This window comes from Hydra viridissima, unplaced genomic scaffold, assembly GCF_058129835.1.
Source record: "Hydra viridissima isolate aposymbiotic clone 2 unplaced genomic scaffold, HvirCarnegie_v1 scaffold_16, whole genome shotgun sequence".
NCBI lineage: Eukaryota > Metazoa > Cnidaria > Hydrozoa > Anthoathecata > Hydridae > Hydra > Hydra viridissima.
The window spans coordinates 9,055,004-9,081,187 of record NW_028324315.1 but is presented as its reverse complement, the minus strand read 5'-3'; the positions used below and the strand labels follow the sequence as shown (position 1 = coordinate 9,081,187).

The window sequence follows — 26,184 nt, the reverse complement described above, 5'->3', positions numbered from 1 at the left end:
CGTCCACAATTTTTACAAATGGGAGAAACTTTATAATAGCTTAATGGTTTGGTATCTGATTAAAAACGAGGTGATGCAGCTTTGAAACGAGGTGATGCAGCTTTAAATTTATTAACCATAATTTTGACTTTAAGTAGATGGTAGGGTATATGTTTGAAATTACTATTCGATTTCTTCAGCAAAAGTAAAGTTGAAATACAGCTTAATAATTGAACCTATAGTTGAAAATAGCTTTTTTTTAAAATTCTGTTAAAACTTTTCAATTATAAATTTAAACACAGCTTGGTGGTTAAACATATGGTCAAAATAGGTTGAGCAAAAACTCGCATTTTACATCTACCAAAAAGAACAAACCTTTATGCCTTCATGTAAACAAAAACTGATTACTTCGAAATCAAGCTTTCTGTGTGCATCAAATGTTACATACATTATAATTCATTCCGAGGATTGTGTAAATCTAAAACGGCTATTTTCATTACCACACAAATCAGCTAAAAATTTATATTTCTTAAATTTTCTAATGATCTTATATGTAATGTGAAATATGAAATTAAAAGTTCTAAAGTTTTTTTATAACTTTATTAAACTATTAAATTTTTTGCAATTAAAATGTCGTAACATTTAATTCAATTATAATAATGTCATAATTTTTTAGTTAATTATTTTTCACATAATTAAACTTGACGTCAAATAAGTATGAGGCTGGCAAAATTAATTGCTCATTAAGTCAGAAGTGAACGTATGCAAGTATCAGAATTATCAGAAAAAACGCGTTCAAAAAATGTGCGCGCCATGTGAAAATTAAATCAGAAAACAATCATTTTACAAAACATTCAAGCATATCCACATCCGCACAAATTCTTCTCCATTGCCAAACTACAAATATACTCGTAGAGCTTTTTTTTTGTCAGTTATATTCAGAATAAATAATGCTATAGAATTATTTCAGATTAAAATTATTTTATTTATTGAAATGTTGATAATCTAGCCTTGGCCATGAGAATGAAACGTGTCAATACTCAACGCCGTTAATGCATGTACTCAAACTTTTTTGTCTTGTTTGTTCTCGGTGATAACAAACATAGTTTTTTTCCGTTCTGCAATATTTGTTTATAAACAAAATGATATGTTAAGTTTTAAAAATTTATATTCTGCCCGCTACTTTACATGTTTACATTAATCTATGGTAATTTAAAGACCGGAATTTTAGTTAAATAGTTTTATGGCATTATAAAATAGGGGTGGCACATATCACAGTAAAGTTTAAATTTTAAGCCTAGACTTTTAAATAAACCTAAAGAGGTTTAACTTTAAAAGTCTAACTAGTCGTATGTCAATTTGTGTGTTCTTCATCCTCATATTAATAAAAACTTTCATATAAAATGGAAAAAACAGATTTTAAACTTGAAATAACTAATTTTTTTCGACCTTTAATATGTTTGCAGACATATGACTGGTTAGAAATTAAACATATAACTTAAAACTTATTTGAAAAAGTTGTTTTCTCAATTTAATGTTTTATCTTAATTGAGAACAGCACCATTTTAATACCAAAATATGGTTCATCAACTATAAAGCAAAATTTTATATCTAAGCTTGAGTAATTTTAAAAAAATTTAACTTTGTATGATTTTAGACAAACTAAAGCGCTAAGAGAGAAAAAAAAAATTAAAAAAAAAAAATTATTTGGGCTAAAAAATTACAGTGAAACTTAACCTTTTTATAAAAACGCAAAATTCGTGTATTTTCAAGAACATGCATTAACGGCGTTGAGATAGAGAGAATTTCACTTGTATGAAAGGGGTTATATATTATATATTATATGAAGACATTCTCAAAAAATATTCCACAAATACAAAAGCGCTTCTCTTCAATCCAAACTTAAAGGAATAAATTAAAAAAAAGAAAAGAAAAAAAGAAAATAAAAAAAGAAAATAAAAAAAGAAAAGAAAAAAGAAGTAAATAAAATAGAAGCGGCAAAATTAATTACAAAAATTTTAATGAAGAAATATGGAAGAGAACTTTAAAAACGAAATATATAGAAGATATGAAAAGATGATTATTTAAAATTAATTTATAAAAGATTTTATAGAAAAAGTTTAAAAACACAACTTACATAAAAATAATTTTTTAGAAGAAACGTTCATAAGTGTAGTTTTTCAAAAAAATATTTATGCAGAGATATTTATTCAGAAATCAGAAAAAAAAAAATAGAAATATTTTTTCCAAAAAGTTAAATAAGGTATATAGCTGAGAATTTCAAATTAAAAGTATAAATCAGCAGTTTAAATTTGAATTTATTAAAAGCTAATTTAAATCAAAACTCTAAGAAATTTAAAATAGAAACTTAAAATGGAAGAATAAAAAGATAAACTTAAATGTGAAATTTAACAGTTAATAAAAAATCTCAAAAGAATAACAAATGTAAATTAGAAAGTTCAATTTGAAAATTTAATAAAAATTTTAATTAGAAATTTAATTTAGAAATATAAACTAGAAATACAAAGAAGAAATTTAAATTAGAAATCTAAAAAAGCAACATTAGAAGTTTAAATAAAATTTGTATTAAAAATTTTAAGTTTTAATAACGTTAAAGTTTAAGATTAATGTTTAAGTTAGTCATTTAAATTAAAAAATTTAGTAATTAAAATTATAAACTTGTATTAGATATTAAATCAGAAGTTTAATACAGAAACATTAATTAGAAACTTACATTAGATATAATAAATTCAGGTTTTTAATTAGAAAGTTAAATTAACAATGCAAGTTAAAAATTTGAATTGTAAGTTTAATTTTGAAAATCAAGATAGAATTTTAAAATAAAATTCTAAACTTAATGATATTGTTCAAACTTAAAAGTTAGAAAACGTTTTATTTAGAAACTAAAATTAATAATTTTAATGAGAAATTTCAACCAGAAATCAGAAGTTTAAATTTGAAATTTAAACAATTATTCTAATTTAGAAGTTCAAATTTAAAAAAACTAAAGAAAAAGCTTAAAGTAGAAATTTGTATTTGAATTTTAAACTAGAAATTTAAATGCAAAACTTATTATAGATATAAAATTAGAAAATCTAAATAGAAACTTAAGCTAGAAATATCAAATTAAAAACTTGAACTAAAAACTTAAATGAGTTTAACGTAAAACTTTGAAATAAATGTCTTTTATCATAACTTAGATAAATAGAAATTTATGTAATAGAATCTCAATCTACAAAATTAAACTAGAAATATTAATTAGAAAGTTATATTAGAAAACTAATTTAGAAATATTAACGTGAGATTTAAATCGGAATTTTAAATTTGAATCTTACGTTAGAAATTCAAATAAGTTACTTTAATTAAAAAATAAATTAGAAAATCAAAACAACAAATTTCAACTAGGAAGGTTAATAAGGTTTTTAAAACTTAAAATTTTTTAAAAGGTTGTAAATTTATATGAGAAATGTAAAATTAAAATGAGAAATGTAAATAAAGATTTTTAATTGCAAATTTAAATCAAAAAGTCGAATTGAGAGTTTAAATTATAAATTTAAATTGGAACATCAAATATAACATTTTAACAATAAGTTTGGAATAAAAGTGCTAATTATTCGTTAAATAATTATAATAGAAATTTAAATCAGATATTTCAATAAAGAACCTAAATTAAAAAAAGAAATTAATAAAGTAAAAGTTTAACTATATATTGTCAAATTAGAAATCTAAATTTCGAGACTATCCAGTCCCCTCCTCTTAGGACATGGCGTATAAAAACAATCATTTGTTGTGACAGCAATCTTTAATGTGTCATGTTTTGCTGTTTAGATTTTTTCCAGACCTACTGAACGTGTAAAGCCATAATTTCAAGTTGGCTGTTTTTCTTATTGGAATTTATTATTAAATTTATACAAAATAGAGATTTTTCAAAAACTGAGCATACATGTAATATATGGAATGTTTTGTAAATAATTACAGTTAAAATTTATTTAAATATTGTAGATATGCTATTTGTAATTATGTGTAACTTTTCTTTGTAATTTTGAAAAGTTTCTTGTTTTATTTGTCTCCGTAATGAAAGTTTTTCATTTGGTGGTAAAGTTTAAAGTCTTGGAAGAAGAAAATGATTTTAGTTTTTACCCTGTGTCCAGAAAAAATTTCAAAAATCTCGTAATAAAGAATAAGTTGCTTCGAGTAAACCTACTTAAGGAATTTTGACAATCACTAAATTAAACAATATTCAGAGGGATGCCTTTTAAGAATTTAACATAAAATGTCCCTTTTTTTTAAATATGTCCTTTTTGAGCACTAGTACATGATTTCAGACGCCTAAAGATTTCTGTCACAGTTCATAGTTCTTCAAAAAAGATTTTCACGTTTAAGGGTGACCATCAAAAGTTATTTAAGGAGGTAAAAAAGAGAGGTGGGTGGTAACTTAAAGTTTGAATGGTCAACTTCCAATTCCGTTGAGGAATTTTGATCATTTTTTAACAAAAAAAAAAAATCGTGATTTTAACAGGTGCTCAAGGTTGAGTGCACAGATGCGCTCCAATCACCCTTATTCTTCACCAGTATCAACATACTAGAAAGTTGAGTTTGACTCATGCCTCTTAGTTACCACTCAAATTAGTTATCTTGCTCAACAAAATTCCTGAGCACTCCCCTAAAAAACGTCATTTATTTTAAAAAACCGTGTTTTTTTACATTTTTGGAATGAGTTCCGGAATGGAATGTTTCCCGATGTTTATTTTGAAAAATAATTCTTTGGACGTGTTGCAAGATATTAGAGTATGTTTCTATGCACCATGCTTAGTAGACTTAGTTGCTTGTTTGAACCTTCTTTTAACTTCTGAGCGAACTTTTTATCTGATCTCAGGTTAATGTTATTTAAATAAATTTTAATCGGAAAAATTTAACATTTAATACTAAGTAAGAAAATCAGTCGCAAAGAATCTTTTTATTTTGTATTTAACAGTTAAACTCAAGTTATGAAAATTTGAAGATCAAAACAATAGTAATGAAAATTTGGGATCATTAATATTACAAAGTGTTTACAGACAACAAGCGCACGTATTACAAGTAGTGGAAGTATTATTAAGTATGTTCCTTTAAGTCGTCACTTTGCGATCCAATTCACTAGGTGAAGGTTCGGTGAATTACATAAACTCTCCATTTGAATGATAACGCAGGTCGATAGATTGTTCGGCTGAAATAAACAAAAACATCAAGCTAAAATACAAAATAAGAAAAAAAAATTGTTAAAAAAAAAAAAGTAAACAAGAAGCAGCTTTTATTCAAAAGTTAATTAAAGATAAGGTCAGCTTGAGGCATCTGCTATGTACTTTTATTATCATAGCAATATTTAGCATTTGGCTTCCATCAACATTTTCTTTGAACTTTTAAGGGGAAGATTAAATCATTTTCATAGTAATACTTCTTACACGATTTCTTCTTTACTTGCTTTAAGAAAACCATCAAAAAGAAGCATTTGATTCAGTGAGCAGTTATTGTCTCAATGCCACGGTTTCAAACCGATTCTTAACGTGAGCCATTAAAACACAGACTTGCCAGAACGCAACATCACTAAAAAAACTTAATGAGCTCAAAAAATTAATTTAATTCACAGATGGCAACTACACTATTTGCTTTTAGGGAAGAACTTTATGAAGGTTTTTGTAAAGATTTTAAATGTTCTCAGGAACTGTCTTACGAATGAACTAAACGTTGTGATATTCTTCTGGCCTGTAAATTAGTAAGTCAGTTGGAAGTTGTTTAATTTAAAGTGACAAATAGGTTTGGTAAACTTTTTTTATTCAAATCAAAATAACAAGATAATAAAAAATTCTAAGTTCAAAAAGGTTTAATAGTGGAATAAAATTTTTTTAATAAATTATGTAAAAAAAAAAAGTTGAATAAAAATCAACTATCAAGTTACTTTTTATAAAATTCAATTTTTTTTTACATTATTTATTGAATATAAGGTTCAAATGGACGCATGAAAAATAAGCATTTCGCTAATGATTATCAAATGAGCTACTTGCACTTTCTTTCTTTTAGACTTTTTATGTTCTTTAAATGATCAAAAATTCCATTTAATCAACAGTTTTTCATTATTTTACATAATTTTTCTGCTTCTCTTTATGTTGAAAAAAATAAATAAATATTTGAAACAATATGTTCAGGTTAACCATTTTCTGTCAATTGTTGCAATTATGTAATTTAATTTTGCTGTAAAATGTATCATTAACAGGTAATCAAAATAACAAGGCTTCCCTTTGATTGCATTTTAATTTTTCATAAACAAGATTTGAACTTTATTTATTTGATTTAATTGATATAAATTCAATGAGGATTTATGCTCATATTTCATGAGCATCTTAATTCAAAGACTGAAGATTAAAACAATCAACATGTTAATTAATCTGAAAAGAGTACTGACTGCAAAAAAGAGAGATTTTACTTAAAAGAAAAATCATGCTCATTAATGCTAGTTGAAAATATTTCTTTGAGAAAATATCAACCAATAAAAAAACATCTTTTTTACATCTTTTTTTTATCACAGAACTGAAAGCAACTTTTAATTGTGTTTTCATGAAAAAAATTTTCAGTTTCTAACAAATTGAAAGAAAACAAAAATAATGACAGTTGAGTATTTGCATTTGAGTAAACACTGAGTTTTATCTAAAGAAAACAAATCAAAGAGTGTTGTTCAAAGAGCATAAATCGAGGAGAGTTTGTTATAGAGTATAAGTCATGGTTATTTTTCATAGATGCTTATATTTGTCTGCTTTTTTAGTTTTTATTGACTTTAAATTTTCATTTTGCAGAAGAATTATTGTTGAATTCATCGTTTTGCAGATTTATTGTAAAGCTCAACTTTCAGTAGAATTATTCAAGTTCTCTGACTACCTCGTTTTGATTTCAAACTGAGTAATATAGAATGATCTTTACTTTTTTACAATTGAAAAGTTTTACTAACACAGATTAGTGTTAAATAGGAACTCCTCACTCAAGAAAAAAAAAGTATGAACTTTTGACTAACCATAAAGTAATAACAATTAAATTTAAGGTAAACAATATTGCATTAAAAGATACTATAATCTTCAGACCATTATTTTGACTTTAGTTTGTATTTATATAAATCACTTTATGAAATAATATGTATTATTTCATGGACTTTTAAATGTAAGCGTAAAAGTATGACTCAACAACAGTTTCAACTAAATGTGGAAAGGAGCCACATGTTCTATTAAATTATTTTATATTTGTTAGTATACTGATAACAATTACAGAACAATTTGAGTTCTTCTATGTTGTCCGATTGTTTTAAAACTTTTTTAAATATCCAAGAAGTAAATGATAACTTAATAATTATATTTTTGATACAAGTTCACTTTTTTGTTTTTTTAGCTATTCATATTTTTAAATTTTCAACCACAAGGGCGTCCAGCTCACTCAAGTGAGATAAATAAATTTCCTCTGATGAGCATCCAAACTGGCATACACTTTGCTCTGATGTACATCAAAACAGACATATACTTTGCTGTTCCAAGAGTTTTCACTTCCTTCATTACCTTATTTAGAATCAATTTCAAAAGGTGGTTTGATCTGATATCAGAGTTTTTACTTCTATTAGTAAATTATAGCTTTAGTGCTGACTGTGTTGTTTTAATCGATGAAAAAATTGTAGAAAATTTGTCTTCGATAATGTACTTCTTGGAACCTTCTTTGCAACTTCATGCATATAGGAAACAAAACTAACACGCATACTGACATTATGTAGATATCGTTAAACCTGTTTATTTGTAAATTCTGAAGTCTTAACATAATTTCTTCGTGAAAGACAAGATTTCTTCGTGAAATATCGTTCAATTTTTTAGCCAAATAAATATGAAAAAAGTGTAAGATGGAATGCGGTTGTAAATAGTTAAGAAAATCCCGCGTATACGAATTAGACATTTAAAAACAATCCTTACGTTAGTGTATCACGAAAGTATACAGTTGGCGGAAAGTTTTTTAATGTGAGTGTTTCATAATTACATATTACGGCTGTTTATTAGTGTTATGACAAGAAAAGGATTTTTTTTTTTTTACCTTTGATAATAAAACTGGTCAACACGAAGTTTCAGGCGAAAAATATAAAGCTAAATTTGGACTGAATTTGGGCTGCTGATGACGAATATGATCTGAATTTTTGTTTATCACATTAGGATTTCGAGCTTATATTGTTTATTAATTTTAACCCTTTGCGGTCCACTGTGCCGCGTGACGGGATGTCATAAAATTGTTGTTGGGGTCTAATGTCCCGTGCCTCGGGACATCTACTCGATATTGATTTTATACAGAAAAAATTATCTTTTTAAGCTAACTTGGACAATTTACTTGTGACAAGCGCTTACATATTTTTGTTTTTTTATTCTTGTTAAATGTTTGCACTTACGCCATTGTGTTTTTGGCAGAATAAAAACTAAACAATTTAGTGCCACACTCAAAACCGATTTCTTCTGAAAAACAAGGAGAAACCATTTGGTCAAACATATTTTTTCTGTTATATCTAAGGTCACAAAGTTAAAAAAAAAATTTTTGACCTGATATCCAAAAATATGCGTTTTTAAAGACCTCAAAATTTTAAAGAAAACTACTCATCGGCTAATATAACGGAGATTTCATAATAAAACACTACCTGAAATCCCACTAATGATAAAAATGTTTATGTAACGGATTTGTGGACATGTGCGAATTTCGGAAAGCATATCCGCATATCCATTACTTACCCTATTGCGCAAAAACGAGATGCGATGAAGAAAATATAACTTCAAATTAACATTTACCATCCTCAAATCAGTTTAAAACTGCTGCCATGCCAGAGTAAAAAATTTTTTTTTTTGTACACCTGTGTAATCAGTAAACTTTTTTATAAATGAATTTCGAAAAAGTTAATCAAGTTCACTCAATTCCAAAAAATTGTTTCGAACCAAGTAAAACAAAGTTCTATAAAAAAAAAATGTTATAAGGAGTACAAAAAGCAAAATCAAAATGCGTTTCTTAGAACAAACTTTAGAATGATTTTTCAGTTTATCTATTTCTACTGAAGTTTTTCCATTAATTTGACCGAACATTAATCTAACCGCAACTTTCGACACAATTATTAGTAATTGTGATATCTATAATTTATTTGTTGAGTGTGCTTTGAAAATCATTCGATGGCTCCAAAGTTACTTAACTCAGGTACTGCATCAAAAAACTTTGGTTGACTTTCTCTGTTAACATTTGGTTTGAAAACCATAATTTCAAATTTGATTATGCAAAGTTTAAATTTCCCTCTATATCTCATTTACCCTCTGATGGTTAAGTGGGGGTTGTGGGGGAAACTGCTAAAACTTTAAAAAGAAAAAAAAAAAATTTAAAACCAAGGTTTTTAATTTTTAGTTTTAGTTTTAATTTTTAATTTAATTTTTAATTTTAAAAAGAAAAAAAAAAAAATAAAAACCAAGGATTTTAATTTTTTTTTTTCTTTTTAAAGTTTTAGCAGTTTCCCCCACAACCTCCATTTAACCATCAGAGGGTAAATGAGATATAGAGGGAAATTTAAACTTTGCATAATCAAATTTGAAATCTATTGATGAACTTTGACATAAATTATAAATAATTAAAATCAAAAAATCTGATTTTAAGAAACCGATTCTAGCGGGGTTAGAGGGAGGTTCTTGAAGGGTGTCACACAGTAGACATAATGCACATAAAAATCGCCGAAACTCTAAAAAATTGAGCTTTTTTAATAGTAAGTTTTAACAGTAAAAATTGTTAGTTTTGATTTGAAAACCAAGAAAAACTATTTTAAAATATATATACGGCTACTCGCCAGAAGCGCTCCAGACTCGCGCCAGTACTGGCCCGTTACTAATATTGTCAACATGGCGTGCGGTGACTCGCCGGAATTCTGGCACGGTGTCGTGTGCTGTCTTGGTATTAAAAAAAAAATGACCAAAAAGCTTTATGACACGATACAAAAGCCATCAGCACTTTTTTAAGCACTAACTTCATTTTGTAAGCACTGATACCAGTGCTTTCAAAACGACAAAAAGCTCGCAAAATATAAGCAATCAAGTAATTCAAAAAAATAAAATATTGAAAATAAAAACTGACTTCACGTGTAAACTGAAAGGATATTTTACTGTTAAAGTTTTGATGGGCACCACAGGATTTTAAAACATTCAATTTCGAATACTGCCAAACTTATCAAAGAATCATCTTCCTAAAAACTGGTATATTTCAAAATGCCAAGATTTGCCGCAATAATTTGAAATAGATTTTTGATTAAAATGTATGTGATTAATTAATTTTAAAATGTTCATTAACGGCAAAAGGCGGCTACATGGATTTTTTTTTTCGTAAACTAATCTCAAGTTACTTTATAAATTTTCCAAATTTTAAGAAGTTTTCTGAAAGTAGCTTTACAAATCATATTCTGTTTAATAAGAGGAATTGGTCATTTTTTAAAAAAAAATTATTACGAACAAATTTATATCAATTTAGTATTAAAAAACTGAGCGCTGGCTTGTTAGTTATTTTATTCTTGTGCTGACCAAATATACAAATTCGCTTGTAATTCACGACAGAGATCATTACTAGAAAAAAGTTAGTATAAAAGTCTATAGCAAAAAACTCACATAACAGTATTTTACGATATTCTACCGAATGAATACGCAGTAAAAAAGACAGTGCTCTTTCTTTTTGATTTTAGATTTTTTTGGAAGTTCAATAATGGCGTAACATTGTAGCTGTTTATTTTACATGAGAAAAATATTACGGTTTACACTTGCTCATTATTGATATCATTAACAATCATTAAAGTCTTAAATTAATATAATAATATTGTCAAATGGTTAAATAATTTAAGTAAAGGTATTTTTAAAAAATAATTAAACGTTGAAAAATGCAGCTGTTTGTTATTTGCTTCTTTTTTTTTCTTGTGCGATAAAACCAATGCCTCTTCAAGCTTCTTTATTTCTGTTTCATATTATCCTCACAGTTTCGATTGCGATCATTTCCTTTTGTAAGGCGGACTTTCTTTTGTGACATATCCGTCTGTTTGCCAGCTTACCTTAGTAATTGTAAAAAATTCCTCCTATTTGTATTTTATTTGAATGTTTTGTATGTTTTACATTTTTTACTTAATACTTTTTTCTTTTCCTTAAGTTACAATATTTTTTAATTTAACAGCATCATTACGCTATTTTTATTTTCCTTTGCTTGGAGCAGTCTGTTTTCCTTTATACAGCTTTTATATTTCAGCGAGGCACAACGAACAGCCTTTATTGTTTCAAATCAGGAAAGAATTAGATGAAGTACAGATTTCATATCGTCAGGTTAGATTTATTTTGTTCTATCTCTAATTTTAAACGTTGGGAGAAAATGAATTGTTAATTTTACTAAGTAATTATGACTTTTAAAATACTTTTCTTTTTTTTAAATTTTTTTCTAAATAGTTTCTTTACATATAAATTATTTGAAGAATAAGTTATTATTTAAATATAAATTATTTGAAGAATAAGTTATTATTTAAATATAAATTATTTGAAGAATAAGTTATTATTTAAATATAAATTATTTGAAGAATAAGTTATTATTTAAATATAATATTTCTTAAAAAAGTAACAATAAATTTTTTTACTTTTAGATAAAAATCAAAAACTTTCTTTCCACGTTTTAAATGGGAGAACAAAATAATTCTAACCTGACGAATATGATGAAGAAGATCAGCTTTTTGTTTCAAAAGAATTGACTCTAGACTGATGCAACCAGTTGCTTCCAGAATAGAAAATCGATTCAAACTTCTCTCAAATAATTTTTCCAGGATTCTATGATAATAAGATGGCAATCTTTCATAAACTGTTGATCACATCCTGAGATAACACATCTTTTCTCCTAAATTCCATAATGTTACGTTCTGCAGCAAATTCAATCGTCATTAACTTTTAAAGTAGCAAGATTTTCCTTTTTAGTGAAATTAAATTTTTAAAGTTGCCTGCCATTGATGCTGCTCCGAAGGACATCTTGTTTGATTTTTAAAACAATTAAATTTTTAGCAGTTGAACACAAACCTTCAAAATAAAATGGAATAATCGGGGAAGCTGTTTGATGTCAGTAAGATTTTATGCAACAAACTTGCAATGTAACCAAAAAAAATCAATTTAGGCAAAGTTAATTCATCTTCCGTTCCCTCTAAGACTGTCTCATTACTCTTGCAATTTGGTTGCTTACTTTTAGTAATATTAGATGAACTGGGTTTTACCAAAATATTCAGTAGATGAGTTTTTTAATGTTATATCTAAGAGATATGAGAATAACTCAATAACTATTACTGCTAATAAAGATCACAAGAATTGGAATCATAATTTTGAAGGTGAAGAATTTACTAAAGCTATTGCTGATAGGTTAAGACATCATGGAAAAGTGATTAAAATTACCAGACCAAGTTATAGGACTAAGAATCAAAAAAGTGAGGTTACCGAGTGTTAAGAATTTTTGAGATAAGTGGTCCCTTTTTGGTGCAAATAAGTGGTCCCTTTTTAGTTGACAATGACATGGCTATTTCTGTCAAAAACTTCTCAACAGTATAAATCATCATCGAAATTATATTGAGGAAGTTTTCTTTAAGGAAAACTACAGAACTCCTTCCATTCTTTTTGACTAATTTTTAGTTCAAATCTTTTGTATTTTAGATAAAAAAACGTACAGATATTTAGTAGAATTAAAGAATAAAGAAAGCCGGCATTAAAATCGTTTAATATATGGTATTCTAAAATATTGTTAACAAATAGTAATCCGATTAGACAAATCAAAAAAGGGGAAAATGGTAGCACTTTAATAAAAGTATTTCCATCTTAAGACTTATGCTCATAATTGTATTCCATAAATAAACACTGAGAATTCTAAACTAGAAATTGAACTCTAACAATAGATTTTCTAATGCTTGATAGTTACACAGGTGAAATATTTAAGTCTTTAAATTTTAACCATAAAATAGTATGATTAGATCAAGCGGCATAATAATTAAAAAGTATTCTACTAACGTAAAAAGTATTTTTCTATCAGTAATATTTTTAGCTCTAATAATTCAAGAACCCATCCGCCATCTAGCAATAACTTCTTCTTTGGAGTTTCTCATACCATTGTCTATTAAATCCTGTTTGCCTACGACACACAGTGTAGCGAACTGGTCATAAAGCGGCCAAAACTCAAAATTTTGGTAAAGTAATAAACGTTTTTATTAAATTATTGTTCCGATTCAAAAGCAAAGTGGATAATTAAAAAGTGGGTAATTAAAAGCTTTTCAAGTTGTAGACCCCTCCCATTACCCCTCTTCCCTCCCCTCCTCCCTCCCCCTCCTCCCTTGAATTTTCAATGCAACTTTTTTTAATATTTGGATTTCAGAAATTATTCTAAAAATATTTTCTAAGTGAAAAAAATATTTGCTTTATTTATTAAGCATTAATATGTAATCCCTGATTATATATACTGATAAGTGAATTTTTACATGAAAAAGTTTAAATTTGAAAAGATAACATTTATTAAGAAAAAAAATAACTATTCATCTCCTCTGAGGAGGTCCTGTACGTCAGGATCAAGGTTAGGACCGGAAAAGGTCTTGGGGTTCCTGAAAGCAATCGAAAAGATAACAGGCTCGCTACTTACTAGTAAATAATGGAATAGGTTCAGCATCACATTAATTCTAGATATTTTGCATGTATGATTGAGTCTTGCATTTCGTATGGCCTTATTTTGTGCTTCCTGAGCCTCCTGCGAATACGCTCCATTGGGAAGATTCAAATTCTCAGCAATTAAAAACCAATGTTCCAGAACCTTATAAAATGTAGGTGGCTTTATGTACCAAGGATAGGTTTCCACTATCAGCTCGAAGTTTTATAACAGTATGCTTTAAAACCATCCAAGTTCAGGTGGAATCTACTGCAAACAGCATTCAATATGTTCCTTAGTCTTTAAATGATGTCCAAACTAACTCCTGTTTTTTCAGAAAAAGATTCTGCTGCTAGAAATGCCATCCTTGCAGTGTTTCCTGTATAAGTATTTCCAAATCCCTGCTTAGGATTATTAACCTAGTGGTTAATACTTCCTAAGCAGGGATTTGGAAATATTAATACAGGAAACACTGCAAGGAGAGCATTTTTAGACTTAACACCTCTCTAAACTTTCTTTTGATTTCTTTTTTTCGAGATTTTACAGATAATTTATCTTCTGGAGATCGGAACTTGTATATTTGAATATCCGTTTTATATCCCAAGTGTGGAATGAATTCAAAAATTCGTATCCAACAGTGTAGTGTGGATAGTCCTTAAGCTATAGCTTGCTTATTGCAAACATTTTCTCTAGCTACATCCAGCTTGTTCATTTCACTAGGCTTGAAGGCATTGGGTTTGACCATACAGTGACGGCTCCTATTTCCAGTTTCAACAGAACAAATGCAGTTAGGAATAAGGATTTTTCGTTTTCAACTCCTGTTGAAAGATCTGTGTCATCAAACCTTAGATTGCATACACTTTGAGATGAGGCTCCATCCATTCCAGTTTTCATAGTGAATTTTTCAGTTGTTTCCGATCCATCTAGACACTCTGTATTAGATATGTTTATAATTCTTGATAAAGTGTGGTTCACCATTGACTGAACATAACATTTGGCAGATGTTTCTAAAAGTTCCAAATTTTCTGGATAACATTTGGATTTTGCATCAAATATTACTTTGACTGAAGGGTGTATCTCTGCATTCTGTTTCAGTGTAGAGTTTCTAATAACTTGATATTGTAAATCACTGAGATCGCAAATTATCTTTAATGCTAGTTCCACTTCTGCTTTCATCATTATTGGATTCGTTTTTGTATTTTCAATAATTTTCCTGACTAGAGCTGGATTTTTAATAGAATGTTTAATAACTTTTGAAAAGTCGGTCTTTCCTGCCCAGAAAGCAAACAACGTTGAAAAAACGTTTAAATAACGTTGATCAACGTCGATCAACGTTTTTCAACGTTGTTTCAACGTTGTGTGCTTGCTGGGTGTGCTTGCTGGGTGGGCCCTCAACGCAGCACCACAAGCAAGTTCTTCGGTACTATGGTCACCAATCAAACTAAAAAAATATTTTATATTTTTAGAAAAACGTTCTCATTTAAATAAATATAGCGACCATAAACGTAGCATATAGATTTTAATATAACTGGATACCTTTCTCCATTTAGTTCTCTCCGAACTATCAGTCCATGGTGTAGCTGGTCTTCCTGGTCTTGATGTGCACTATGAAGCGAAAAGCTCAAAAAGTGGCCACAAGTGGACTTTTTTTAATAAACCATTTTCATTAATTTTTATTTCAACCCCATAACATTACACTTCCACCACAATTAAACATGGTGGTGGAAGTGTAATGTTATGGGGTTGTATGGCATGGAATGGTTTTGGTAAACTAGAATTTATTGATGAAACAATGAATGCTGATTTGTATAACAATATATTGAAACGAAATGTAAAATCTTCTGCTAAAAGTCTTAGGTTGGGAAACAGATTTTTGTTTTAACAAGACAATGATCCAAAACATACTGCTAAAAAAACTAAAACTTTTTTTGATGAAAATGGCATAAATGTTTTAGAATGGCCTTCACATTTGAATCCAATAGAGCATTTATGGACTTTATTAGATAAAAAAATAGGTAATAGAGCATTTACGAAAAAAGAAGATTTAAAGAAAGCTGTTGTTAAATCATGGTCTAATATTGATAATAATCAAATCAAATGTCTGGTAGAACCGATGCCGAAACGCTTGTTAAATGTAATTAAAGCAAAAGGAGGACTAACTAAATATTAAAGTATATTAATAAAATACAAAATCTTGAAACTGTTACTCAGTTATTTTAATAAACTGGTATTTTTTCTTAGCTTTAACCTACAAAGTTTTTCTTTTACAATTATTTTATGTGCAAGTGTTTTTATCCCCTTCTTTTTGTTTCGAATTCTTAACCAGGTAATTCAAAAGCATAAAGACAAACTTTATAATTTTTTTGAAGGTTTTTTACCAAATAAAAAATTAGAGAAAAAAAAAGTTCTTTATAATTACTGCTTGATATAGTATTTTATTCAAAGATGTTAATTTTATTGAAAAATTACTTTGTACAATTAAATTCTGTTCTCACTGTATATATATATATATATATATACAGTGCTCGAAGTGAGGCGGGATGGGGCGGGATGCCATCCCGTTACCTTTTTAAATTTTGAAAACCATCCCACTCCTTTTTTAATGCATATTTTGGGGTGGGATGCCATCCCGGTACATAATAAATTAATGGAAATTTTATTTTATTTTCCTCCTATAAATAAACTTGTAAAAACAATTTTAAAGTTTGCGGCAATATGCGAATTTAAATGAACTTAAGTCTCAGCTGTTATTTCAAAATTTGCGGTAGAAAGTTCAAAAACTAAATCGATAATTATAAAACGTTGCGTCTTTTCTTCTGTATTTTAAATAAAAAGTTACCAAGCAACAAAAAGCGACATTGGCTTTTTTTTTCGTTAAAGTGTCATTAGAGTTTTTTTTTTTGGTGAAATAAAATATAGTACACAATAGATTTACTCAAAATTAAATGTTATGATTTTAAAAAAATTTACTTATTATAAATATGGATAAATGGCTAGCAAGCGGAAGGAAAAGAAAGTTAACTAGTGATAGTTCTAAAAGTAATTTGGAAAATGACACTGAAATAAATAAAGAAGTGACAGATTTTTCGAGTATTGAAACTTGCCAATCCTTTCCTCAATGTGATGGTATTTTTTTTTCAATTATTTAAAAATTGGTAAATACAAAAAAATAAGACTTGTTTAAAAATAAAATGTTTAATTATATCATTGTTTTTTGATTGCTTAATGACGTTTGATGTGAAACTTAACTCAATATTTTACGGTGACAGTCTCTTAAGAATATAACAGACCTCAAGTTGTTTTTTTAATATAGGTTTTTTACTATAGGGATACTCTAGGGATTTATAATTCCTTTATTTAATCTACACAAAATACGAAATCTATAATTTTAGGATAGGTGGGATGGTGATTAGAAAATATTAAAAACCATCCCGCTACCTTTTTTTTCCCACTTCGAGCACTGTATATATATATATATATATATATATATATATATATATATATATATATATATATATATATATATATATATATATATATATATATATATATATATATATATATATATATATATATATATATATATATATATATATATATATATATATTTAATCTTCTCCTTTTTTGAAAGGGAATGTATGCTGTTAGCTGATGCATCCATTACAGAATCTGGGATTTTAGCAAAACAGAATAAACTTTGAAGTTTTGATCTTGATATGCCTAAAGAACTTGCAAGTTGTTCTTGCCCTAATATTTTATATTTTTAAAAGAATAGAGTAAGAAATACCTCTGCTATACATTGACAGGCCAGTTTTTTCATTATCTTTAATTTGAGCAATAGCGGCTTGCGTGTTGTTATAATCTGTCAGAATAGCTTTTAAAGGGATGTTTGCCAGTTGGAATGCTTTCCAATGATAACTACCTGCAATTATCTTACATTTAAAATTTTCATCGTTAGCCTCTCTTATTAGTACAGGATTTATTTGCCCATTTTTGAAGATATCCTCAGCGAGTTTCTCTATTTTAAAAAAGTCAGCTTCAATTCTATCAGCAAAATTCCGTCTTTTGGATGTTGAAGGGTCAAAATTCTATACTTTTATAACTGAAACTTCGGTTTTGCTTATCATAGTCTAATACAATCATATTATTAATTAAGTTCACGTTTAGCAACTTTAGCAATAGTACCTCTGGTGCAATTTGTTAAACTCATAATTGTATTATATGACTTACCCTCTGAAAGTAATAATTTTACATTTTTATGTAATTCAGCGTTTTCCCTTCTACCTTTATATAGTCCATTATATTTGCCTTTAACTATTCCTTCTTTTTGCCTGCGTCTTCGATCCTAATAATCTTTACGAGCTACCGCAACTAACATATCAAGCATTAAATCATTAATCGCTGTTAACATACGTTTAAATTCATCATCACTTTCTAAAAGTTGATGAGTTGTGGGTAAATCTATAGAAACTATCTTCAGTTTTTTTGCTTTAATAATTGCCTTTAACATATTCCAGTCATTATCATTTAATCTCGAAATACGATTTATCTGTTCAATTCATATAATCTCCCCGGCCTGAGCAATATCCATTAAAGCATGTACACTAGGGTGGTCCATTTTAAACTTTTTTTTGAAATTTTAACCGGGGTTTTTACCAGCGATGACATTTTATCTAAAAACGCTAAATACCAAAAATTTCGAATTTAGAACGAATTTTACATCCCCCACAAGACATTGGAAGTTCAAGTAACGGACTGCGCAAGTGTTGCGCAAAGTTTTCACAACCAAACTTTTTTTTTTACTTAATGGGGTTCACACAATTTATTTGACAATCACTAAGGAATAATTCTACAAAAATTTATTAATTTACGACTTTTTGTACTCATCCCACAAGAGATTTGTTTTAAAACATCAAAGATATTGCGCAACAATAGTTCTTAAAAACATGCCGCAACGTTAATAAGTTTAATTTACAGCGCTTTAAATGAACCTTATTCTGTATCATTTTAATGTTGCAAAGTATATATCTAAACGTATAGTCAATAACAGCGCTTGTATTACAAGCTTCAGTCTTGTATTAAACCTCGACAATGGCTCCCATACTAAAGAAGATTGGTAGACCTAGTAAAAGTTTTGGAATTAATGCATCTATTGATGCAGAAGAGTCAGACTTAGATCAGGAAAAAACTTTCACTACATTCGATACATATTTCAGCTGTTGTTATAAATAAAAATATTGCCGATAAAAAAAGCAGATGTTCTTCTCGTTTAAATCATTGGATTGTTGGTTTTTCCTTAGAAAACTTTAAAGGAGGAAAGCTACCATTGAATAGAGCTGTATTGCAAAAACATCTTTTTAAGAAAGAAAACAATCGTAGAAATAAAGCAAGACTCATTGCAAATCATCTGGTTAGCAAATTAGTTGAAAACTTTTGGTTACCTGCTCGTATTTCAACGAAGCATAACAAGAAGGACTGTGCTGATCAGATTATCCGTTTGGTAAAAGAATATGATACGCTGAAAAAAATTCCTGAAAGCAGAAGACAAGAAAGTAAAGCAAAAAGCTACATCTTTTACAATTAAACTGGACAGTCTGTTTGATATATCACACACAAACACTCTGGAAACGACGAGTGGCCTGTTGACTGGGAATTTCTAAAAAGCCAACGAAAGTTTCCTCAAGTGGGCTCAATGGCTGGAGTTGACAAAGTACTTGCTGAAAAAGAGCGACAACGCTTCATCAAACTACAGTATCAGTTGTTGAAATTATCTGTTGTTGCACTTGTCTATGACACAACATCTGCAAACAGTGGAGCATATAATGGAGCTGCAATTCGAATTGAGAAGCAAATTGGTCGTTCTCTACTCCGACTTGAATGTAGACATCTTATTTCAAAGCTCTTTATAAAAGCAACATCCAATGCTATTTGTGGTCCGAACAAATCACCAAGAGTTCAGATGTTTGAAAAGTTCAAAGAAGAATTTCATAACCTTAACAAGAGTATAAAAGATCTTAGAGTGTGGGACTGGCCTCATGATCAAAATAGTTTTTTATTTCAATGAGCACTTGAAGTAAATAAATGGGCAATTGATTGCTTGGAGAGAAAAACATTTCCTTGTGAGGACTATCGCGAGCTAGTGGAGCTTACTTTATTTTTTTTCGGTGGACATATTAAAAGAGGTTTCCGCATTCGGTATGCTCGTTCTGATCATCATGCAAAGTAGATTTCAAAAACCGTTTATTATACAAAAATATTCCTACTATCTCGTACTTTTAAACTTATTAATGAAGAAGCAAGAAAGGTTGAGAGGATGGCTGAGTACATTTGTCTTTTTTTACGCAAAGTACTTTCTTCAATCTGCTATTACTTCTGCTGCTCCAGCTAATGACCTGCATTTCTTTTATTTAATGAGGAAATTTAAATCAATCGGCCTTGAATGTGCAGAGGAAACCATCAAGTCTTTTGAAAGACACCTTGGATACTTATCTGAGGAGCTAATAGTTTTTTCCTTGTTTGACGACTTTGTGTGTTATGCAGAAAAGACTATGATGGTTCAGAAACTTATAAACTTACCAAGACCTAAAGTATTTACTCCATATAAACCGAAGACTCCGATTATTATTTGGCGCGACGAAGAAAAACCTTTTTTATCGTTTTTTATTGACGAAAATTTATGGATACTTTTTCATTTGTTAAAATTAAACAGACCCCAAAAATGGCTAAACGTTCCATCAGAATATTGTAGCAAATTCGAGGACTTGAACGCCGCAAAAAAAATTGTATGCAATCATTCTTGTGTCAACGATATTGCAGAGCGAGGTATAAAGCTTATAATAGACATCAGAGACAAACCTTTTGATCCAGTAGAGAGAGAACAACTTGCTCAAGTTGTGGAAAAGCATCGAAACAGCTTTAAAGGTGCATATTTCTCAAAAAAAATCTATTGAAATTAATTTTCAACAAACAAACAAGTAAAATTTCAGTGACGTTATTAATTGCATATTTATTAGTATTTCAATAAATCTTTTGTGGGATATGTACAAATAGTCGTAAGTTAATAAAATTTTGTATAATTGTTCCACCTATGGAACTTGATCTTTTTCTAATGGTTTATAATTAAATTGTGTAAACCCCACTAAGTAACTATAACATTAGTGAATAAAAAAAGTTGCGCAACATTTGCGCAATTCGTTATTCTAACTTTCAATGTTTTGTGGGGAATCTAAAAATTGTCCTTCATTCAAAATTTTTTGTATTTAGGGTTTTAAAATTAAATTTTATTACTGGTAAAAACCCCGATTAAAATTAAAAAAAAAAGTTTAAAATGGACCACCCTAGTGCACACGAAATAAATGTGGAAGAATAAGCACGCCATATTTTTTCAGTGCTTGTATTAAAATTTTCTTAATTGTTTTGTATTTTGTTTACAACGTGTTGTGGTTTCAAAAAAATGTTTTAGTTTTTGAATTTAACTTGAAATTTGTTTTAAAAATGACAAAAGAAGAAGACGTAAGAGAAAAAGTTATGCACAAATATTTACAAAATCCTAAGAGTAGCTACAATTCGATAGCAAAATCGTTGCAAATACATCCATACACCGTCGTGTATGGATGTATTTGCAACGATTTTGTCGTGTTATTTAACGAACTAGTCGTGTTATTCAACGTTTTTCTCAAACAAAACCTAACTTTTGTTTCATCTATAGTTTATTTATCTTAAAATTTAACTGCGTTTTTGAGTTTTGCGTTTTGTGATGTCAAGCTACATAATCTAAACTTAAAAGAGGAAAACTACGCTAACTTTTCTTTGAAAAAATATTGAAAAAGTACCCCAATTGATAGAGATAGCACACGAATTTAAAAAGTTGCATCTAGTCATCCAGTTCTTCTTCATCAAAGTAGCGAGTCTTTTTATGCACATTTACTGTCTAATTTATCTCTATTTACGCAAATGGTTTTATGCTTATTTCTATGTAATTAGTTACAAACGAATATTTTGTTATAGATTATGGTGCAGGAGCTGCGTATAAAACCTTTGGTGACCTTTCCTTAAGAAAAAGCAACTAAGAGACGTGTGCGTTTTAGAAAATCCAAATCGCGATTTACTAAATTAAAAGACAAAAAGAACGAACTTTAAAAGCTCTTTCTAGACATCAGTTTTTATAATAGGCAAGGCAGTTTTTGTTTTTATGCAGCCTTAATTTTGTTAATCTATATTTTATTTTACGTTTATCTTAAAACTTAACTTGCCTTTTTGAGTTTGGTATTTTGTTATGTCAAGCTAAATAATCTTAAGAGAGGAAACCTGCGCTAACTTTTCTTTGAAAAAGTATTCAAAAACTACCTAGGATAATACATAAGCTAGACTTAAAAAAGGGAAAACTACGCTGACTTTTCTTTGAAAAAATATTCGAAAAGGACCTTAATTGATGCAGATATTATACAATTTTAAAAAGTTGCCCCGAGTCATCCATTTCTTCTTCATCAAAGTAGCGAGACTGTTTGTGCACTTACTCTTTAATTTATCTCTATTTACCCAAATGGCTTTTGTTTATTTCAATGTTAACAATTCTTCCGTTCTCAAACTAGGCATTTCTGTGAGGCTGTTTAGTCAAGGCTGCTAAAACTCTGATGCTTAGATACTTGAATGAAAAGATGAAGCTACTTACTATTAAGATTAATCCGTGCAGTCCGTTCTTAAACTAATCAATGCAGTGAAGCTGCTTGATTAAGCATCGTTGATGGTGGAACTGTATATTCAAAACTTCTGAGACTGATGCTTGATTCTTTGAATGAGTAGATGAAAATATGGTTAGCAGATAAAAGTACCACTCAAAAGGCGATCAAAGTCCACTTGCAAATTATACTTATTTATGCGGAAATTGTTCATGCAAAATTATACAAATTATGCTAAATTTGAGTGCTTTAGTTGAGACACATGCTTGTATATGAAATAGCCGCGAAAGAACGAAAGAAATCTGCTAACCATTTTAATTTTTTTCTCAAACTTGATTTGTATATGCTGTTCTAGTGATTTTTGTCTCGAATTTTTCCTGGCAATAATTAAGTCTAGTTTTTCACTTACTTATCTGCGTTCAAACTTTTTATATATTTGGGATTTTCAAATATTTGGTTTAATCAATGCTTCTTTTATCCTCTAATCGGCTTAAATTGTTTTTGTTGACTTGTTGTTTTTAATGTTTCAGACACTCAATCATTGATCAGGAACGTTTGGAAAGCAAAATAAATGAATGGAAGAAAGCTGATGCCTCTGTAAACATTTTAATGTTAAAATACACTTAAAAATCTACATTGTTTTAATAATTCCGACCTAAAGAGAGGAATAATTTTATTTCCGACCTAAATAGAGGAATACCAGTGATGAGCTCCTGATTGTATACCAAACATTTTGGCAAAAAAAGCTCTTAAAAAAATGTAGGAATGAGATGGTATTTTTAGATGCAACTTACAAGACCACACGATATTCATTACCTTTGTTTTTCTTGGTAGTCAAAACTAATGTTGATTATCAAAATGTAGCTACTTTTGTGAGTGAACGTGAAACTTTTGAAGCAATAACTGAAGCACTTGCCATCAAAAATCTTATAATGAAGGCTTTCAACCTCATTATTGCATGACTATTGCGCTGCTGAAAAATCTTTTAACTTAATTTTTTTTTATTCATTTTATATTAACTATAATAACTGGAAAGCTACTATCTATTAAAAAGTTGCTGAAAATTATATTCTTAATTAAGTTTGTTTGTTAACTGTCTAAAATATGTTTTTCCTGTAAATATATACTTTTATATAGGGGAGAGGGGGCAGCTTTGAACGGGGGCAGCTTTGAAAAAATGCAATTTTGAAGCGTTTTTGTATTTAAACTTAAAAAAACTAAATATTTTGTGAAGATAATATTTACCCTCGCTGTTTTCACTTGTTTTTCCTGGCATTTGGGATAAACTGGACAAAATATATGATTGGTTTGTTTTTGAGTACAAATCGTAACTATTCCGATATAAAGTTGTAAGAATTTTTCGACCACGTTTCTAACTAGTGAGATGTTTAATGTTATTTATAAGATAGGATAACTCATAAGATTTACAATTAAGAAGAAAATTTCAATTGTTGAGATAATTTTGTTTAGAAAAATCATCGTTTATTATTTAAATCATTATTTGGGCAGTTTTGAATAAAATGAATGGGTTACCTTTGAATCGCTGTTTAAACTTCTCGCACTTTATTGCTTGATTATTACAGCCTGAATTTTGATTATTTAAAGATAAAAATGGTTCAAAGTTATAAAAAAAAAGAGAGTTGCATAAGTCATAGAGGGTGATGTTAATAATGCTGTTCTCCAAGTTGCAAATGGATTAATGAGGCCAAACGAAGCTGCTATAACTTTTAATATAAAAAGTATAAAAATTTATTATCTAAGACTAAGCTTGGTTTGACAACTATATATACTGAAAGCTGCAAAGCTGTCCCAGGTGTGTTCAAAGCTGCCTTGGGGAAGTTTTGAACATTTTCGCACATTTTGAAGAAATAAAGATTTTGACTTATTTTTTAGCTCAAAATTTATTTAAACACTGCAGTTTTATTCCTTAATCATTGTTTTAACTTTACAGAAGAAAGAAAGTGGTTTGAATAATTAAAATATTGATTTATAAAAGAAAGTTTAAAAAATGTTTAAAGCTGCCCCCCTCTCCCCAATACTTTTCCAACTTCATACAACTCCAACATTCTTTGGGGTTAAATGGGCAGCAAGTTTAACAGCACTGTGGATACTGAAAATACTGATTACTTTTGAGATGTAAATATAAATCTAATATTGTAGATTAAGCAAGATAAAATGAATTATGCTAGCTCAAAGTAGATGAAAACTTTATTGAAACAATAGCAAATCACAAGGAAAAAGAAAAAGTGAATGAAACCTTTCAAAATTGAACATTTTGCTTCTTTAAATGATATATCTGATACCTTCATCTGTCATCTGATTAGAGTTGATAGAATAATTTGAATATGGGTTAACTCATTTGTGATATATTTACAGCACATTGTACTTTATTGGATAAACATGAAGTGAAGTTTCGTTTAAATTATCTAGCTCATTGCGATTAAAAGGAAAAATACACATCTTTTTCTACTTTACACAGGATGAATGGCTGCCTCGTTAAATGCTTTCAAATTATTCTAACACATTCTTTTATTTTTGGAATAATTTCCGCATCAATTATATCAGCAAGTGTACTTTAATCGCCTTTTGAGAGGTACTTTTATCTGCTAGCCCTGAAAATATACCCATTACATAGGTTGTTCATAGCCGTCCGTTCTCAACTAAGACAATTCTGAGAGGCTGTTTGATTCTTTGACCATTAAAAAGTTAAACAGTTAAAAAGTTAAAAAGTTACTTAAAACGCTTTTAATGGTCTAAGGTTTGGTTAAGTACCTTTGATAGTAGTATCGCCCATAAGAGGCTTCTAAAACTCTGGTTATTAATTCCTTGAATGAAGAGACGAATTCATACTCACTACCGAGGCTGTTCTTAGCCATTCGTTCTCAAACTAAGCAAAGCAGTGAAGTTGTTTGATTAAGTATCGTAGTCTGCTGATTTGCACGTGCACCATTGCCGATACTGTGATGCTTGGTTCCTTGATTGGATTGAAGAAGCTTACTCATCACCATGCTTTTTCCTAGCTGTCCGTTGTTATGTTTTGCAATTCAGTGATTCTGTTTTGCAGTTCATTTTCTGTTTGTTTAAGCATCATCGATGGTGGTGTCGTGCATGCAAATCTTTCGAAACTCTGATGCTTGTTTTTCTTGAATGGAGAGATGAGCTTATCCTTTAGGTGACTTTTAAAACTGCAGTAATTAGTGCCTTAAATGGAAAGATGAACTAATTCATTAGAGACCATGGTTGTTCCTGGCCATCCATTAACATATTAGGCAGCAGTACAGTGAAGCTGTTTGTTTAGGTTTTATTTAGCTGGTGTGTTTTCAAGGCTTAAATTTTACTTGCGTAGTCTCATCAAGTTAAAAGAAATTATTTTTAAACGGATTTCCTTCTTTCGAATGCGTACTCTAAGCATTTATAAGCTTTTGTTTTTTCGAGGAATACTACATTAAGTATTCGATGGTCATACAAGACTGATGGCCAAGTTCGGTTTTTTGAAGACAAAGTATATGTTCAGCTTTGTTTTTTATGAAATCAATGAAGCAACAAAAGCTTTTTAATTAAAGGGTTTTATCTTAGAGTAAGTCATCAAGACGGATGCAATATTTCACCATGTGTAAAAAATGTGGTTTTAACTGGCAGCATGGAAATTATTGTCCAATTTGTTTGTTATTGTATAATGAAGATGAAAATTCATTAAAAATGATGTACTGTACAAAATATGAACTTGGATTCATATTGAGTGTGAAGAAATAACAGAGGATGATTATGAAATACTGGCAGAGCTTCCAGACAATATTCCGTATTTGTGTAAATTGTGGACAGGGGG

At 28.9% G+C, this 26,184-nt stretch overlaps 1 protein-coding gene and 1 pseudogene across 2 annotated transcripts in view; one reads left to right on the top strand and one right to left on the bottom strand.

The window, feature by feature from the left end:
- LOC149877959 (uncharacterized) overlaps positions 1 to 26,184 on the top strand; it is a 222,343-nt gene that overhangs the window by 19,315 nt on the left and 176,844 nt on the right. The window lies entirely within an intron of this gene.
- Positions 13,570 to 26,184, bottom strand: part of LOC149877968 (uncharacterized) — a 56,219-nt pseudogene continuing 43,604 nt past the window's right edge.